Genomic DNA, 14,514 nt, shown 5'->3' with positions numbered 1-14,514 from the left:
GGTTAATGCATATGCATATCTAATCATAATCTTATCATAATTACATCAGATCTCTCAAACAAAAAACTCTCAATAAATAACGTACAAAATCAATGTACACTTGTAAAAGTTAATGTAATGTGATGTGTGAGCTGCTACACATCACTGAGATTTTCATTTTACAGACTGTTATCACTCACAATCTACTGAACAACAAACATAAGTACAACGAAAGAAAAAAATATATTTATCACTGAGTCAAGTTTTTAAGTGTGATTCGCTTGAGCTGAAGGAGAAACTTTTCGCTTCAGTGAGCAGTTTAAAGGACCTACCTTGAGCAAATTAAGTCGCCGAGAAGATATCCAGAAAAACGACAAAGGAAAAACTAGGTGCTTAATTCACTGCATGTCTGAATATATTAACACGTTGTTGTTTAAGTTATTTTTATGTACGACGTCAAAAGTTTACCGTGTGTTCTACTGCAGACGTTGCAACTCTCTCAAGCAGTAATTTCTACAAGCCCTCCAAGCAATAAGGACGAAACCATCTACACGCGTTGACGGGGGTGTGCCACTCATAAATGCCACAACAGTTAACAGAAATGAAATTGTTATATATGATAGTATTGTTTTATCTATCCAAACAATTATTCAACTGTATATATAAATAACCTATTTGGCGATAAAAATCCAAGTTATAACAGTAGGTTATTCTAATGGTTTCGGCTGCAAAGCGGACAGGTGAGCCTGTGGCGTCCGTAACAACCATATGGTTTCTAACTTAAACGACGCAGACAAGAATGATTTACTCTTAGTGCAATACTTGAGAGTTTATGGTAAACGACTTCTTTTATCTCTTAAATGAGAAGGAGTTTATTCAACACGTATTGAGTGTCTGCTAAAGTAAGAGTTGTGGGTCCTCAGAGTATATTTAAAGGGACAGTACACACAAAAATTAAAATCCACTCATGATTTAAGCTACAGAAATCTTGTTTCTAAAATTGTATTTCTTTCTTCTGCACAACACTGAAATACCTTTTATTTCTGAAGACGTGTAATGGATTAAACATTAAATAAATAGATAAATGAATGAAATAATGCATTAATACAGATGGTAAGTCTCACAATTAATAAAAATCACCATGATGGTATCATTAATGTAGTTCACTAAATATATTGATTGTTCTAAGACATATTATAGACAAATAGTTAAAGGTAGTTGACTAATGATGCTAATAATGTTCATTTTTTTCCACAAACCAGTCATTGTCTTTATAAAAGGTTTCAGTGAATCATCAGGACCCTTTTATTTTGTTTCACCCATGTACGTCTGTTATGTTATTGACTCTTAATCTAAGTGATGGTAGCACTTGATTTACATTTTATGAATCACCAAGGATCAAGATTTTCCGACTAATATCTTTACTGTTTAGTAAAGAAAAAAGTCAGCTACATTATTTCAGTAAAAATATATTTTAAAATGAATAAAAAGTGTAGAGTTTAAATGAGAACTTGCCTTGTTTTATATGAGCTACTTCTTTACGTCAACAGTCATGTGGTCAAACAAACGTTAAGTGTCAGCAGTGTTTACTCAGCAAGTTACTGACCTCGGCATCCAGCATTCTTCTCAACTTTCCTCTGTGCTTTGGGAGAGCAACTGTGACAATTTAAGTAATTATTTTGTCTCAGTCTGTGTAAATTCAAGTGAAAACGTTACTAAATAGTCACACAAAGAAAACAGGGAACATAAAATGAGCTCACAAGTTGTCTAAAGTAACACCTTGAACACTTGTTACTATGTGCAAGGTTTTCCACACCTCCATCTGCTATCTGCAATTCTTATTTATAGACTAAAATTCTGGCAAGGAAAATAGCTGAATTCATGCAAAATGTCCACCTTATAATATAGTTACCTTTCCTTATGCATAAGCGCTCTCAATGAAATGACCAGAATAACATGAACTGGCTGTGAACATGCCACCTGGAAATTTATGACACACTTTTCCTCCACATGACAGCATGGTGAATTGCTATAGCAGTGGGATCTGACGCTATTTGTGAGCATGAGACCTTATTGTAGAAATTAGAGGGGCTGAGATTAGCGCTTGGGGGCAAAGTGCTTTCTCAAAGCAGACAAAGGCAATTCCAAGGACTTGTCATGACCTGTCTCTCATTTGCACTGCCCTGTTTTAGCACACCAATAGGACTCTGCCATATAAAGCATTGGAGGATTACTGCTTGGAGATTACGCTCCTTCACGCTTTCCTTTTTTTTCTGGCCATTGCATCACTTTGGAGTTCAAAATACAACAGATAATGAAGAGGATTACTAGGACATCAACAAAATGATTTGAGAATTATCTGATGGCCCATGATATGAAAGACTATTTTAGAATAATAATTATGACTATTTTTGTTTTTGTTGTCATAATTATATTGAGAGAGATTTTTAAAAAGCAAGTATAGTATAATTATTATAATTATTAATTATCAATTATGGTTAATTATGGTTAATTATCAACCATGATTTTTTAAAACTGTCAAATATAAACAAATCTAAATTCATAATTTATCATTATTCATAGTTAAGATCTAGCAATCTTAAGCTTAAATGTCAAAATAGTGACTGTTTCCTCAGAACTGTTGCTTTATTGCTCATGCTGTAGATTTCTGATCCCACAAATCTGACTTTTTACTTGCAATTCAGAAAAAAAACTAATAAACGCAGGTTTGTAAAGTGGAAATGAATTTTTTTTTTGCTCAATTCTGCATTTGGATATCTCACATCCAATTTTATCTTAGATATCTGCGCTCATTTCTTGCTTTATTTCTTTATTTCTCACACTTCTGATAAAATTTAGTTGCTTACTGTCCATTCATTCATTCATTTATTTATTCATTCATTCATTCATTCTCCTTTAACTTACTACTTTACATATTAGGGGTCGCCACAGCGAAATAAACCACCAATTATTTTAGCTTATGTTTTATACAGCGGATGCTCTTCCAGCCACAACCCAGTACTGGAAAACTTGTTTACAATTATAATATTTTTTATTGTTTAAAATTATTATTATTATTATTATTATTATTATTATTATGCTGTTTCCTTATTTTAATATTTACCAAGGCCTTAGCCAGCCTGGTGAAAAAGGTGGTTCTTTTTTCTTAATAACAATTTGGCTCATTTTCTATTTAATTATGAGGTTTAAATACTGCATTTTAAGCTCTATTTTTTGCTGGATTAGCTTGTCAGATGGTCATCATCATGTCACCACATGTTTTGATGTACCAATAACATTTCCCAAAGATTTAGACTAAAGAAATATAAAAACAATACTTATATTTTAAATACAAATATATTACATCATATATCAATAGAAAAAATAGGAATCTGTTAAAGTTTTAAATTAAAAACAAGCCTATTGTCATTTATTAGGCAAATAACAAACTGACCAGCACATTCAACCTTCCTCAGTCAGAACTAATTTGTCGCCCCATAGATATTTTTAGATATTTTTTATACTATTTATGGTGACATAGCACCATATGGTGACTAGCATTTTATAAGTAAAAGGCATAATTGAGGACACATTTATGTTGAGAGTCTCAAAAGCAACTTGATTATAATTATCAATAACTACAGTTTAAGGCAGGTTAAATTAATAAAATAATTTTAATACACAGAATGAATGATTCATTGGATTTAACCTAAAAAATTAAGGTAAGTGTTTGCAAACAATTTATATGGGCTGAATTCAAACAAACAAATTTAGTTATGTTCAGCTTAATTTGTTTCATTTTAGCCCATATAAACTGTTTGCAACCACTTACCTTTAGTAAAATCCAGCGAATCATTTGTTTTTCAGTGTAATGAGCATAAACATTAAAGATGCAGCATTTTGTATTCCTTTAAGATTGATCAGCAACCCTATAACAATAGATTGTGAGCAAAGTTGTCAAAACTAATCTGAAAGACCCTTAATGGAGAGCAAAACTAAAAATCAAAGACTGTTTGTGGAGTACAATGAAATATGGTGTGACCAGCAGTGATTCTCCCTCTTTACAGCTGCTGTCCTGCAAACCTCTGCTGTCCCGCGCTTTGATCTCCGCAGGTCAGGTTACAAGGGTCAGAAAACAACCACTATGAGGTTTTAACAGCTACAAGATCAAGCCCTGCACTCTTTAAGATCTTTATGGGGATGCTGTAATCAGATATTCTGCTCTTCATACTTGCTGCCTTGTGAATTACATTCAGTAAATGTGATGATACAAGAAATACAGTAGTAACAAAGCAATTAAAACTAGGAACATTCTCTCTCAAGGACCTAGTTTCTAAATTTGAAACAATAATATTAGTCCAAACCACAACTAACAATAACAACACTGACAGAATTTATCTTTGAAATCAAGATTCATTTTTTCTGATGAAATCTCAGACAAAGAGCTCAAGTATTTAAAAAAATAATGCAGCATGCTAATACTTAAAATAAGCAGATTTCATCTATTTATCCAAATTTTATTTCTTGTTCTTAAAGCGAACGTTCATAAAAGAGCACCTTGTAGTACTTTTTTTTCTGTGGAAAGAAAATAATCAAAGACTGTGGAGCTAAAAACAATATTGACTCTAACTGACTTTCATTGAAACATTATTGTTTTTCCAAAATATCTACCTTTGGTTTCCACATGAGAAAGCACCTCATGTTGTTTTACAACAACTGTCTGTGGTAAATATCTGAAGAAGAAGCATATATATATATATATATATATATATATATATATATATATATATATATATATATATATATATATATATATATACAGTTGAAACCAGAAGTTTACATGCACTGTATAAAAAGGCACATAACCATTTAAAAGATAAGTCAGATGTTAATGAGACTAAACTTTTTCTCTTTTAGGTAAATTAGGATTATCACATTTGTTTCTGTTATACTTAATAGCAGAATGATGAGAGAGATATTTTTTGAGAAAATGTTTTACCTTTTCCTGAAAGTGAGGTTTACATACAATAAGATTATTATGCCTCTGAAAAACTTAGATGATCGTGTGGAGGTTTTGGAAGTTTCTGATCGGCTAATTGACAACATTTGAGTTAATTGGAGGCACAACTGTAGAATAGTATTTTAAGAAAACCTCAAACAAACTGCTTCCTTGTGTGACAACATGGGAAAATAAACAAGCCAGAATCAATTAGCTAAATTACTGTCAAAAATAATAGGAGACACGTCCTGTGGTCTGATGGAACTAAGATTGAACATTATCCATAATGACCAATGCTACATTTGGAGGACAAACGGGAAAGCTTACAAGCCTAGGAACACCACCCCAACTGTGAAGTATGGGGCGGCAGCATCATGTAGTGGGGCTGTTTTGCTGCAGGAGAGACTGGTCTACTTCACAGTTTAGATGTCATCATAAAAATAGAACATTATGTAGAAATACTGAAGCAACATCTCAAGACATCAGCCGGGAAATTAAAACTTGGCCACAAATGGGTCTTTCAAACAGACCATGACCCTAAGCATGCTGCCAAATTAGTTAAAATGTGCTTTAATGACAACAGAGTTAATGTTTTGGAGCGGCCATCACAAAGCCCTGATCACAATCCTATAGAAAATTTGTGGGCAGAGTTGAAAAAGCTTGTGCGAGCAAGACCAACAAATCTAACTTACAAATCTTACACCAATTTTGTCAAGAAGAATGGGCCAAAATTCCTTCAAACTATTGTGAAAAGCTTCTGGAAGAATACCTAAAACATTTGACTAAAGTTATACAGTTTAAAAAGCAAAGCTAAAAAAATAAAGGAAATGTATGTAAACTTCTGATTGTCTATAAATTAATAAAAAATTCTCAAAAAAAAAATATCTTGATATTCTGTCATTTACCTAAAATCATTTAGGTAATCCTAACGGACCTAAAATAGTAAATATTTAGTATGATTTCATTTTTTTAAATGGCTATGTTTTTGGAGTGTATGTAAACTTTTGGTATCAACTGTACATCTATGGAAATAAATGAGACCACAGGAGACCACATAAAAATTCTCTGGATTTATGAATTATACTGTTTGAGTTAGGGTTGCACAATATATCATTTTAGCATTGATATTGAAACGTGTGTCCGCAATAGTCACATCATAGGATAAAAACCAACAATACTGATACTAACATCTAAAAAACTTTATTTTCATTTCACGGGACCTTTAACTTAATTCCTTCATGTGGAACCCACCCTTTTTACAGTGTAGTTTCTCAATCTACAGACTTTTCTAAATAAAAACTGATTGAGTTTGTTCATGAAGTGAGCAGCACTGCACTGCAAAACATCAGAGCACTACAAATCCCTCCTACAACAGTGGAATGGAGGCTTAAATTTGTGTTGTTTCTGCCCGAGTAATTGCCTCTAACTCCTCTTTCTTGTCCACCCAAAGACGGAATTCTTTCCTCTCTGTTTTCTTTACTACTGGATAAACAAAGACAAAACAGACAGTCAGCAACAAAGCTGACCACAGCTTGGCAACACTGTGGTAAATCCCTCTGTGAAAACATGTCCGTTTCACAGCCTTGCTGGGGTGTGGACTTTGTTTTGCCACCTAAGACCCTGTCCTGGGGTCAGACAGAATCGTAGCTGGACAGAAAACAGAAAGACTTTTGTTTGGACACTAATACTCACACCCTGCACTGTAATTTGTGGTCATGACTTGAAATAGTCTGTCATCATCCTGACATAAAACTCATGTTGCTCTAAACCTGTGTGACGTCTTTTGATGTGTGAAGTGTGTAAGAAGATATTTAAAAATAATTCAATTGTTCCAAATAGAAAAGATTAGGTATAAAGTTTGGGGTAATACCGAACAAATGTGACACTATTTGACGACCCTTTCCCTCACATTTTAAAAATGAATGAATAAAAAAATATTAGCCTGGTTATGAATGGAGTGCACAGAGAAAATATGCATGTTTATGTTTTTTAATTAATTAATTATTTTTAAAATTATCTTTTTTTTTTGTTGTATTTATATATATTTCCATATTGCAGTAATGCGTGTTACTTTTATCTATGTTATTTTATCTTTATTATAATAAAAGAAAATTATTGGTGTTTTATGTGTTTATATTGTTCTTGATGCAATAATATATAACTGTACTGTTTAATTCAGATAGAAAGAAAATGTGAACTAAATTTTTTTCTGCCGATAGATTGGAACAGTATATGTCTTGTGATTCTTTGTATTTAATACTGTAATGAATGAAACAGAGGTAAACTAAAACATTATTAAATTGTTAATATGATGAATGTCGGCTGGGGTTATTGTTTCATAAATAGGAAACACAACTATGATATTATTGGTAAATTGATGTCAACTATATCAAAAAATGTTTGATCCACATAAATAGCTAAAAATGCAGTATTATGCATGCCAGCCATACCTGCAGGTGGCGATGTGACTTTGTAAAAGAACCTTATGCTTCTGTGCACATTTCGTCCTAAAGATGTGTTAATTGTCATGTGATGATTTTGTAGTTATGATGTTCTGAAATATTTGTTCAACAAATTTAATTTGTAGACAATAACGTACATGCTACAATGACTCACCAGAAAGAAATGAAATAAACAATATATTTTACCTGCATTACGTAGATTTTAAAGCATATTTAAAATGTTAATTTAGCTAAAAATTACAATTCTGTTATTGATTACTCACTCCCATGTCATTCCAATGCCCTAAAAGTTTTGTTCATCTTCAGATAACAAATTAATATTAAAAGCTCCAAGAACATTTCTGTTTGGCAAAAAAAAAAAAAAAAAACAGGAGAGAATATATAGGCTGAAAATCATATTTACAGTTTTTTTGCCGTACAAAAGTGTTCATGGATCTTATGATTACAGTTGAAGTCACATGGAATGTTTTGACCTTTTCTGGACTTCTCTGGACTGTTGCTGTCTATTGAAGATGTGAGAGCTATCTGATTTAAACTATTTTCATTTGTGATCTGAAGATGAACAAAGGTCTCTGGGCTTTGAAACAACATGATGGTGGATAATTTATAACAGAATTTCACTGCTCATTTATTTTTTATTTAAAAATGTGTGTGTGCGTGTGTGTGTGTGTGTGTGGGGGGGGGGGTTTCCTAGTACTGGGTTGTGGTTGGAAGGGGATCCGCTGTGTAAAGCAAATGCTGGAATAAGTTGGAGGTTCATTCCGCTGTTGCGACCTCTAGTGAAGAGACTAAGCCAAAGGAAAAAGAATGAATTAATGAAGGTTTATGTGAAATTAAAATGTATTAATTTTCTTTAGCTAGTGCACATTGTTATTCTGTAGTTGGACAATTAATCCCTGCTAATAAATGTTTGTTTGAAGAATCTCAACTCTTTTTTTTTTGTGGACGTTTAAATCAGGTTTATTTTGTACATTAACATAAAGGATATCCATCCAACAGTGGATATTAACGTGTATGCTGTTACATTTGCTGTGCAAAAACAGTGAAAAGTTAAATTCGCACACTGTGTGTGTGTGTGTGTGTGTGCGCGTGAACTTTGTAACAACATTGTGTGTGACTCATCATTGCAGAAAGGCTTAAATTAACTCCACAACAAATACATAAAATAATCATTGGGAAAGTTCTTACTGTAGTATTTCTCGCAAACGTTACGTGAGATCTGTTTCCTTCATGTCTGTCACTGTGCTGTTTATCGAACTCAGGCAGAGACTGAGGCACACTCTGATGTGGGAACAGTGGGCAGGGAGAACTAGAGTTAAAGGCACAGCCAACAATAACAGCTACAGTGTGTTTAGAGCAGAAAACTCCAAACTTCTGAAAAGTTTAATAAATCTGATGGGTGATTTGAACTAAAACTTTAGACACATTCTGGAGACAGAAAAGACTCAACTTAAATCTTGAAAAAGGGGTAAATACGTGCCCTTTAAGAGTAAATCACAAAGATTTTTTTTACTTTAGCGATGAAAATAAAATATAAAACCTTTTCGCACAGACGCACTCAAAGCCTCTCACAAGAAAAGTGTCAGAAAGTGAACAAAATAAGACAGATTTAAATGCTAGGTGTAAACAGCAATGTGTCTCCCTCATCTACTTCTGTTCCAGTTGACCAAAACACATCATAACACCAGGTGTAGTTACAAAAATCACTTTCTAACCATCAAAAATACTTCAAATCACAGCCTTCAAGCTAAAATACAACAAAAAGAGATGTTCCCCTTGTATTCCCAGTTTGAGTCTTTTGTGTTTGCTTGTGCACACATGGCGACAACATCAAGACACAATCGACTCAGTTTGAACTCTTTATTGCTGTCGTACCCTGGAGACGGAGGAGCTCCAAACAGGAGAGATCTGCTGAAAATACATTCTTGACAGTGTCAGACGGAGCACGAAATCCGCGCTTTGCAAAGCAGAGTGACTCAGAGTCTAGACACTTGAAACCACACTCTCCATCCACGGCTCGGAGCGAATACTATGAGACGTGAGTGAAGAGCTTCAATTACAGATGCGCAGATCATTATGTGCCATGAGAGGCGCAATCTGATGTCTCATTTAAATCAATAGGCAAATCTGAAGATTGCCATACAAATTAGTCTTTATGATGTGGGCTGGGTGAAATTAGTGTTGTAAATCAAAAGCAAAATGACATACATGATGCTACACCTCCACAAAACTTGGCATTTGAGTGCTTTATGCCCAGCTGTGGGTCAGTGTTAATGCTAACTAAACATGCAGTGGCCAAATGTGATGTGCAGCCCAAAACTACGCCTTTGACCTTTTTTAAAACACATTGATTTCATGTGTTGATAAAGATTTTCAGAGCATATGTAATATATGTATGCTAGATTTAATGTGAGAGAACGTGTTTACTGAGGAATGCATTAATGAAAGGCCACTAATCAAATACAAGAGAGATTTTGCTTCGGCTTAGTCCTTTTATTCATCAAGGGTTGCCACAGCGGAATGAACTGCCAACTTATCCAGCATATGTTTTACACAGCAGATGCTGTTACATCTGTAACCCAGAACTAGAAAACATCCATACACACTCATGCACAATCATACACTCTGGCCTATTTAGTTTATTCAATTCACCTATAGTGCATGTATTTGAACTTTGGGGGAAACCAGAGCATCAGATGAAAATGCACACGAACACTGGGAAAACATGCAAACTCCATACCGAAATGCTAACTGACCCAGCCGGGACTCAAACCAGCAACATTCTTGCTGTGATGCGACAGTGCAAACCACTGAGCCACCGTGTCACCCATGTGACAACCAGTGAAATATTAATAACTGATTATACTGTACTCAATGTTCATTTTTTATATCCTCTATCCAGTTTTTGTTTTAATATGCTGCATGATAAACCTATATTATGGTCAGCTTTAGCATTTTGTGCCACTTACTTTCAACAGTTAAAGTAAGTTAAAACAAAATAATAACTGAAAATACTAAATAAAAGCTAATAACAGGTACAGATATCTCATTCATAAAATATTGGTAAATACAATAGCAGTATTTGAAAGTCTATAATAACACTGAGGTAAACAATAATAAAGTCAAACAAACAAAGATGATATCAGCTTTTGATTAATGTCTTGGCACATTTGAATGTTGGAGATGAAAATCTTGGAATCTTCTGAATAAATACCATGAAGAATATACATGCAAAATATACTCCCCGACAAAAGTCCTGTCGCCTATCCAAGGTTTAGGAACAGTAAACAATAACAACTCTTATCATTTGGTATCAGCAGTGGCTTATATGAAAGGCAAAGGCCTCTAGATTACGCTTATTTCACCAAAACAAAATATGATCGTGCTTTGATTTTTAATTTTTTAATTAGGACAGTAAGGTCTGACTTTGCTTAGACAAAAGTCATGTCACTTACCAGAAATAATGTTCAGTATAGAATATAAAGTCATGCTGCAGTAGAAAAAGAATTAATATTGTGTTTGACTCCCATAAGCTTGGACGACTGCATCCATACATCTCTGCAATAACTCAAATAACGTATAAATAAAGTCATCTGGAATGGCGAAGAAAGCCTTCTTGCAGGATTCCTCAAGATTCTTTGGACTCATCTTCAATGCCTCCTCATTCATATTAACCTAGACATGCTCAAAAATGTTCATTTCTGGTGACTGGGCTGGCCGATCTTGGAGCAACTTGACCTTCTTTGCTTTCAGGATCTTTGATATGGAGGCTGAAGTATGAGAATGAGCACTATCCTGCTGAAGAATTTGCCCTCTCCTGGTGGTTTGTAATGAAATGGGCAGCACAAATGTCTTAATACCTCGGGTTGTTGATGTTGCCATCCAATCTGCAGATCTTTACCAAATGTAACACCAAACCATGATTTTTTTCAGGTACTGTGGCACTTTTGCTAAATCCTCAGGTATTGTTTTAAGCCTGCTATTACCACACGCTATTAAAATGACGTGGAATGTTAATAAAACCCATTTTTTATGTAAAAAAACACGACTAACCGCTGACAGAATAGAGAAAAACTAAGACTTGATTCACTGTCATTTGTGTAATAAGCTGCTAAAACAATCTTATTTAAGTCTTCTAGAATTTCTGTTGCGACGCTTGTAATACGAATTTCGATAGTGAACGACTCAGTGTTTACGAATCGGTTCAACGACTCGCTGAAAACACATATGTAAGCGTACTACTACGCTTCATAACATTACAGAAACTGTATGCATATAATGCCCAATAATATGCCAAAGCGTCACCTTGTCACATTCTGGCGATGTAACTTAAGGTAATGGTCACTGAACGAATCCTTAAAGAAGATTCGAAAGAGCCGAATCGCCAAAACGAATCAAACTGGTCCAGCGTATGTAGTATCGCATTATCGATTAGAGTGACTAATCCGAAAGAACACATGCATATCCACACGACACATTTACTGTTAAATCAATCTCAGCATACGGATAACAGGTGACTGTTTTGCATTAACCCATCGCGTAGCAACATCATCCCACAAAAAAAGTCACGCGCTACGCTTCATCAGCACAACTACATGCTGTATGAATGAGGCGCGCATTATACAGTATAAACGATGATTTACAAGGAAAAGGTATAATAATACAACACGACACCAAAAAGCCATCTGACAGAACAGGACATTCTCCTTATGCGTCCCTGCATTTAAGCAGCACATGCGTTATCTGCAATATCACACACACACACACATACATAAAGCAAGGAACATTGATACGTCATATATGCTTTACAAAAAAGATTATCTGTGTGAGAAAACGCGATGTTTGAGAGAAGATTTGCTCAGAAAAAAACATGCACACGGACCTGCGATGCCAATTAATATTCATCTGCGGCTCTTCTCTCCTCAGTCACATCCTTCCTCTCCTTCATGCATAGCACATCCAGCCTGCCTGCATCGCTCATATTACAACATCTTCTGTCATATTTCAGCATCCAGCCTGGTTATAAGGAGTAAAGGGCTGCTGTCACACCTCTGGAAGGAGACTGGCAAACAGGGAAGAGCAACACGCATCCACTTGTCTGATTAACTCTTTCAGCGTCGCCCGTTTAAAGAGGCTCACTAAGAACACAGAGGCTGGACAGAGGTTTGCCTTGCTTTTATTTAGGAGGTTAACGGTTATATTGGCATGACAAATGCAACATTCCAGTGAGTTTTCACTGTGATTATTAATAATTGTTATTTTAAAACTGCATTTTATTAACAGTATAATGAAAATAATCTTTATTTAAAATTCAACTTTGCGCGAGCTGCTTACAGTGGTGCGGGTGCACTGTGTTATGGCGCCCCCTTTGGCGCATGCGTGTAATGCATGTTTGATCCATGATACCGCAGGAGAATTAACATGTTGACGCTGCAGCAACTACTTAATTAAGCGAGAGATCTTTAATTCTATAACTTTTTGAAGTGTTTAAATCATTATTTAGCGAGGTCTTGTCATAATAAAACACACTAACATATGTAAACACAAACATATGCATTTAAACTTGTATTTATTTATTTATTTATTTATATTTAAATATGCATATAAAGACTCAAGATTATACATAAACAATCAAATATTTACATTATAAACACGGACATGGCGTCGGGGTGGTGCAGTGGGTAGCACGATCGCCTCACAGCAAGAAGGTCACTGGTTCGAGCCCCTGCTAGGTCAGTTGGCATTTCTGAGTTTATAAAAATGCTGTAAATTTAATTGCAGCAAAATGCTGTGAATAAAATTACAGCACCACTACAGTAAAAAATACAGTAACTGGCCGACAACCCTGCTGCTTACTGTAAAATCTACAGGGAATATTTGTTATTTACAGTATTTTTTACAACTACTGTATTTTTATACAGTAAAATACTGGAATGTCTGTGTAAATTGTGCAAATTTAAAATGTAAATTTTAAAGAGTTGTTTTGCAAAGTATTAAATCCTTTAGCTCTAAACAATTTAAATGCACATGGTGTTGTTAAAAACAATTCCATCATCTATTATTTATATTATTTATATGTATAAAAAAACTCACGTTAGCTTGACGGTTATTTAAACGTTTATTTAAAACATACATTTAACATTTTTTTCACACGTGAGTTAATAGACGTGTACAAAAAATCAGCTCCAAATACTGTTTGATCACTGGATCCTCCATAAGAGTTCCAAGAAACAAAGAGGAAAACATATTAGATAAAGTACAACACAATAAACAGACAGAAAGATGACAGATGGAGAGATCACAAATACAGACAGATGGAGAGATGACAGATACAGACAGATGGAGAGATGACAGATACAGACAGATGGAGAGATGACAGATACAGACAGATGGAGAGATGACAGATACAGACAGATGGAGAGATGACAGATACAGACAGATGGAGAGATGACAAATACAGACAGATGGAGAGATGACAGATACAGACAGACAGATGGAGAGATGACAGATACAGACAGATGGAGAGATGACAGATACAGACAGATGGAGAGATGACAAATACAGACAGATGGAGAGATGACAGATACAGACAGACAGATGGAGAGATGACAGATACAGACAGATGGAGAGATGACAGATACAGACAGATGGAGAGATGACAAATACAGACAGATGGAGAGATGACAGATACAGACAGATGGAGAGATGACAGATACAGACAGATGGAGAGATGACAGATACAGACAGATGGAGAGATGACAGATACAGACAGATGGAGAGATGACAGATACAGACAGATGGAGAGATGACAGATACAGACAGATGGAGAGATGACAGATACAGACAGATGGAGAGATGACAGATACAGACAGATGGAGAGATGACAGATACAGACAGATGGAGAGATTACAAATACAGACAGATGGAGAGATGACAGATACAGACAGACAGATGGAGAGATGACAGATACAGACAGACAGATGGAGAGATGACAGATACAGACAGACAGATGGAGAGATGACAGATACAGACAGACAGATGGAGAGAACCGAGACTGCTTCAGATCATGAAGCA

At 34.9% G+C, this 14,514-nt stretch overlaps 1 protein-coding gene across 16 annotated transcripts in view; it reads right to left on the bottom strand.

Annotated features, from left to right (window-relative positions):
- Nucleotides 1–14,514, bottom strand: part of ccdc120b (coiled-coil domain containing 120b) — a 40,495-nt gene that overhangs the window by 22,136 nt on the left and 3,845 nt on the right. For 7 of the 16 annotated variants that reach the window (XR_012386884.1, XR_012386885.1, XR_012386892.1 and 4 more), the window contains exon 1: nt 312–480. The gene's annotated coding sequence lies outside the window, so the exon portion shown is untranslated. Of the gene's footprint in view, nt 1–311; nt 481–12,322; nt 12,541–14,514 lie in introns of those variants that run through there. The other 9 variants (XR_012386890.1, XR_012386891.1, XR_012386893.1 and 6 more) reach the window with 4 other exon arrangements.

This window comes from Danio rerio, chromosome 11 (assembly GCF_049306965.1).
Source record: "Danio rerio strain Tuebingen ecotype United States chromosome 11, GRCz12tu, whole genome shotgun sequence".
Classification (NCBI taxonomy): Eukaryota; Metazoa; Chordata; class Actinopteri; order Cypriniformes; family Danionidae; genus Danio; species Danio rerio.
Note: the sequence above shows the minus strand (reverse complement) of the source record. Positions and strands in the feature narration are given on the sequence as shown.